The 6,000-nt window shown below is 38.4% G+C and overlaps 1 protein-coding gene and 1 long non-coding RNA gene across 6 annotated transcripts in view; one reads left to right on the top strand and one right to left on the bottom strand.

Annotated features, from left to right (window-relative positions):
* Positions 1-112, bottom strand: part of TAF1B (TATA-box binding protein associated factor, RNA polymerase I subunit B) — a 59,500-nt gene extending 59,388 nt beyond the window's left edge. Inside the window, exon 1 of one of the 2 annotated variants that reach the window (XM_007127651.3) lies at positions 37-112. The gene's annotated coding sequence lies outside the window, so the exon portion shown is untranslated. Of the gene's footprint in view, positions 1-30 lie in introns of both variants that reach the window. The other variant, XM_055089039.1, reaches the window with a different exon arrangement.
* The window catches only part of LOC114487364 (uncharacterized), a 74,071-nt gene continuing 68,183 nt past the window's right edge, over positions 113-6,000 (top strand). For all 4 annotated transcript variants that reach the window (XR_003682400.2, XR_008618833.1, XR_008618832.1 and 1 more), the window contains exon 1: positions 113-220. This is a non-coding gene — a long non-coding RNA (uncharacterized lncRNA). The remainder of the gene's footprint in view (positions 221-6,000) is intronic.

Raw genomic sequence — 6,000 nt, 5'->3', positions numbered from 1 at the left:
CACCCCCGCCCCCGCCCCCGCCGCCGCCGCCGCCGCCGCGGCCCGTTACCCCGGCAGCTAGCGCAGCTTCCGGGAGCGGCGGGAAGAGCCCTCCGGGCGGAAACCGAGACCCTTGACTTTGGATTTCCGTCTCTGGCGGCGGCGGGTACAGCTTCCGCTAGCTCCGGGATGAAGCGCCACTAATCCTGCATCCCCAGACAGCATCCCTTTCCTAGTCGAGGTAACTAAAACCAATCAGTAAAAAAGTGGGCGGTGTCTACTGCTGAGAGGAATCAGTCTCTGTTCCGACAGCCGTTCCTTCCCGGCAGCTCTCCTGCTTTCGGGCTGCGAGGGGGGAGCGGTGGCGTGGACTCAGAGCGCTCGGGGCTCTCCACCTGGTTCTGGCACAGGAGAGGCACCGGGTTCTGGAGGAAAGAACACGTGGTTGAGTTAGACCTGGGTTTGTAATCATGGCTTTTCTGCTTCTTTGTGCCTCAATTTCCTCCTCTGTAAAAAATAGCTATTACCTGTGGGTCCCTCGCGATGAAGCCTCACATGGTAAATGTTCATTAAATTTAGCTTTATTGTTGTCCCTTCATTGGGCACTTTCATTTCATTAAACAGGCGCTGTTTTAGGTCTTGGAGATTCAGCAGTGAACAAAGTAAACAAAAATTCCTACCTTTATGGAGATTATAATCTGGTGGGGAGAGACAAAAATACGTAAGGAGAATATATGGTATGTTAAACGGGCATGAGTGCCAAGGAGAAAAATAAAACAAGAAAGGAGAATGGGAGCCATACTGTGGTTTCAGTTTTAAATGGAGTGGTCAAGAAAGGTCTCCCTGAGATGGTGACCTTTGAGGCAAGGGAGCAGGAACCACGTTGGGAACCTCATTCCCGGCAGAGGGAAGAGTGAGTACCAAGGCCCTAGTCCTGAACCTCATGCCAGACCATTTAAAGATCAGCGAGGAGGTCAGCGAGTGGCTGGAACAGTGAGCTAAAGGGAGAGTAGAAAATGAGGCAGGGGCAAAATACAGCTCTAAGGACTTAGACTTGGAGAAATTGGAGACGCCGTTTGGGGAGTTATACAATCTTACATGTTTAACAGATTACTCTGGCTGTTGCAGGGAGAGTAGACTGCTAGGGAGCAAAGGTAGAAGTTGGGAGGCAAGTCAGGAGTCTGTTACAATAATCCTGGTAGCTTGAACCAGGTAAAAGCAGTGGAGACAGTGAGAAGTAGATTCTGGAAATGTATATTTTGAAGGTAGAACCATAAGGATATCTTGATGGATAAGAAGCCCATCAAAGCAGCTATCGAGGATGAAGGGAGTCAAGGATGACTTCAAGATTTTTGTCCTGAGCACCTGGAAGGGTGAAGCTGTATTTGACAGAGTAGGGGCAGACTATGGGTGGACCATTTTGGGAGGTGGGTAGAGGAGGAATCAGGAATTTGACTTTGGACCTGTGAAGTTAGAGATGCTTATAAGACCTCTAGGTAGGATGAGAAGGCAATTGGATATAGCAGTCTAGCATTCAGAGGCAAGCTCTGGACTGGAGATATATATTTGGGATTTATCTCTGTCTAGATGGTATTTAAAGTCATGAGAGTAGAGGAGATCACCAAAGGAGTAGCTCTGTATTCACTCACTCCTTATTCACCTGTCAATTCATTTCTTTTGCAAAGTCATTAAACACCCACTATATGGCAGGCACTGCGCCAGCAATTGGGAAATGAGAGATAAACAGGACAGAGTCCTTGCCTTCGAGAGGCACCCAGTACAGTGGAGTATTCAGTCTTATTATTTTAATCATGGCATTAGATAAATGCTCTTCTCCAGCTGTGTCACCCAGGTCATTTACCAGGCTTGGCTCTGAAACTTCATACTCTTTCCAAAAAACCTTACCCATCTTCAAAGCATTAAGTATTGTCATATGAACAGCTTGATTATAAGCCTCTAATTTTCTAGACAAACCCTGATTTCAAATGTTGAAATTTTACAGTGGGAAGGGGGCACCGCTGAATGTCCAACTAAACTGGAGTTAGTATATTGAACTGAAATATGAGCACCATGGCATCAGGAAGTTTTGTCTTTTTGTTTATTGCTATATACCCAGGGCCTAGAACAGTACTTAGCTTATAGGATGTGATCAATAAATATTTGTTAAATGGATGAATGACTTTGTAAGATTTTTACATATATGCAAAATAGTTTAAATAGATGACATATCTTGATTTGAGACTTTGGACATGTGGTTGTACAGAAATGAGTCACAAATTTTCCCAGCCATTCCTTAACAGAAAATTGAGTGTTTTGAGCAAAGTCAGACTCCTTGGAAGAAAATGTCTTCTTAGACTGTAAGACTTAGATGACTATTTCAGCAGAGAAGCTTTAATATGCATTTCTTAAAACTGGTTCACATGCCATTGCTGACCTGTCAGATTGGCACAGATCATTTTTGCTTAATGGAAATAATCAGTGGCAGAAGGGCTCAGTGAGATGGACTCTGTCTTGTACTGCAGGTGAGAGTGAATGTGGGCATATTTCTTGAAAATAGTTCAGCTGCATAACAGGTGATATGGTAGAGCAATATCGAGGCAATGCCAAGAAGAGGAAACAGGGAAATAAAATTAGAATGGAGATAATAAACCCTTACAGGGATTGAAGAGTCCCTGGGCCAAAATTTGATTTAACACCAAAGCCTGATTGAAGGTATTAATATATCTGAAGAAAGAATGTGTAATCAGCAAGAGATGTATTTAGCCCTTCAATCCTAACAAAAGGAGGACCTAACCATAGCAAGGACCCCCACACCACTCTTATGCCCACCCAGTTAATGTCCCCAGGGTACCATACCTCTTAAGTGACAGACACAGAATCCGACACAAACTATTACTCAATTCTGCCTGTAGGGAGAGAGGACACTGAATATAAAGGATATTGTCTCTGGGTATAGATTACTGGATTAGCAGTTGTTCTTTCAGCTCTCTGAAGACATTCCATTTCTTCTAACTTTCATTGTTTCTGTTGAGAAGTCAGCTATCAGTGTTATCAACTATATGCTAAGTAACTAGAAAATTCCCAATTGTTTGGAAATTAAGCAATAAACTTCTAAACAGCCCAATCAACTGAGCAGTCACAATGGACTGACAGAACATTTTGAACTGAATAAAAATGGAAATGTATCATAGCAAAATTATGAAATGCACTTAAATCTGGAGGGAAATTTATAGCCTGAAATTCATGTATTAGAGAGAAAAAAGAAAGGCCAAAAATCAGTGGTAGAGACATACATCTCAAGAAGTTAGAAAAAGAAGGTTAAACCAGATAGTAATAATAATAATAATAATAGAAGGAAGGAAATTAAAAAGAAGAGAGATTAATAAAAGAAAAAGCAAACATTCAATGGGGGGGGGTCCACAAACTAATATTAACTCTTTAAAAAGAATCGTAAATTCAGTAAACCCTGGAAAGACCAATCAAGAAGAAAAGCAAAATTAACCAATATTAGAACAATAAAAGTGACATCACTACAGATACCATAGACATTAAAAAGATCATAAGAGGATACAGCTCTAAGACAATAAGTTTGAAAATGTTGATGAATGGACAGATTCCTAGAAAAACACATAATCAAGAGCTATGCAAGAAGAAATACAAGATTTGAACAATCTTATATCTATTTAAGAAATTGACTCTATAAGTTAAAAAAAAAAACTTCTCACAAAGAAAACCTCAATCTCAAATGGCACAGCTGATAAATTCTACCAAAATTTTGAGAAAGAAATAACACCCATCTTACACAGACTATTCCAAATAATGAAAAAAGAGAGAGCAGTTACCAATAAATTTTATGAGGCTACCTTAAACTTGACACCCAAATCTGACAAGGATATTTCAAGAAAAGTAAAAATTAAAGTCCATTCTCTCCTCAGAACAAGTGAAATATCAGCAAATTGAATGCAAGTCCTTCGCTGTATTCAGCAATATATAAATAGAACAGTAAATCAAAATGACGTTGGGTTTATTCTAGGAATGCAAGGTTGCTTTAACATTGAAAAACAATAACAACAACAATTTAAATAGTAATCCAGATAGTGTGGTGCAAGGATAGACAAAAGATCAATGGAACTGAATACAAAGTCCAGAAACTGACCCATAAATACAAATAAGATAACCTGATTTTCAACAAAGGTGCTGCTAAAATTCAGTGGGGAAAGGATTGTTCTACAGTAAATGATTATGGATCATTTGAATTGAATTCATATGAAAATTATTGACTCCCTATCTCACACAAAAATTAATTTGAAATGAATCACAGACCTACATGTGATAGGTAAAACTGTAAAGCTTCTAAGGAAAAAAAAAAAAGTAGGTAAATATCTTTATGGCTTAGGAGAGGATAGATTTCCTTAAAAGATCACAAAACAGCACTATCCATGAAAGGAAAGATTGTTATATTGGACTTCATTAAAGTTTAAAATTTTAGTTCATCAAAAGACATTGTTAAGGGAAACAAAAGACTGAGAGAAGGTATTCATAATTCATATATTCAACAAAAGACTTATCTCCATAACAAAGAATGCTTACAAATCAATTAAAAAACAATTAAAAATAGGCTAGCCTTGAACAACTATTTCACAAAAGAGGACAGCTAAAAGAACAATAAATATATGGAAAGGTGCTTAACATCACGAGTCATCAGAAAAACGAAAATTAAAACAACAGTGAGATGCCACCACACATCTACAAGAATGACTAAATATTTTTTAAAAATTGAAAGTATCAAGGTTTGCCAAGAATATGGATGAATTGGGTCTCTTCTACATTCCTGATGAGAGTATAAATTGAATATTTTGGAAAAGTCTTGGAAGTTATACTAAATCTATGCTAATTATGACCCAGCAATTCCACTCCTAGATATATACCCAAGGTAAATTAGTGCATATGTTCACCAAAAGATATGTACAATTATTTTCATAAACCTTTCTTTATAATAGCCAAAAATTACAAACAACCAAATGTCCATCAACAGGAGAATGGACAAGCAAGTGTGATTTAGTCATCCAATGGAATACAGTACAGCAATGAAGAAGAATGAACAACTGCTACATAAAACAACATGAATGGAACACATTGACATGCAGAAGAAGCCTATGGTGAATTTAAAATGGCCTTAAATTTTTTGCCATTTCTCGCATTGGTTCTTTTTTTTCGCGTTGGTTCTTGAAGTAGAATATAATGTAACAAAAACCTGGGACTTCCCTGGTCGCTCAGTGGTTAAGAATCCACCTGCCAGTGCAGGGGATATGGGTTCAAGCCCCGATCCCACATGCCGCGGAGCAACTAAGCCCATGCACCGCAACTACTGAGCCTGCGCTCTAGAGCCCATGAGCCACAACTACTGAGGCCCATGCACCTAGAGCCCATGCTCTGCAACAAGAGAAACTACCACAGTGAGAAGCCCATACACTGCAACGAAGAATAGCCCTCACTCGCCACAACTAGAGAAAAGCATGCGTGCAGCAACAAAGACCCAACGCAGCCAAAAATAAATAAATAAATAAATAAATTTTTTAAAAAACTAAAAAAGCCTAAAACATTGTGCCCAGATCTAATCCTATCCTAACACATACCTCTTAGCAAAATACCAGAGAAAAATTTTGAGCATGCATACCCATTATACAGATATGTATTTTTGTATATATTATATACATGCAGGACTGTTCTAGTGATGTATATTATAGAACACTCATAACTATATAAAAGAAATGTTTATATGTTTAGTGATAAAATAAATAAAAATTTAATTTACTTATTAACATAATAAATAACTTTCAGTGAAAATACTAGTAAGAGTTATGTAATTAAAGAGTTCACTAGTCTTTAAATCTTGGCTTAATACTGTAATACAGTGATTTGTAGCTTTTGTCCTAAGTTCAATTCGATAACTTCTTTTTAATGGCAGTCATAACAGAAAAAGATACCTCACAAAGATGCATAGAACCAAGTGTTTTCATA

This window comes from Physeter macrocephalus, chromosome 12 (assembly GCF_002837175.3).
Source record: "Physeter macrocephalus isolate SW-GA chromosome 12, ASM283717v5, whole genome shotgun sequence".
NCBI classification, from domain to species: domain Eukaryota; kingdom Metazoa; phylum Chordata; class Mammalia; order Artiodactyla; family Physeteridae; genus Physeter; species Physeter macrocephalus.
Note: the sequence above shows the minus strand (reverse complement) of the source record. Positions and strands in the feature narration are given on the sequence as shown.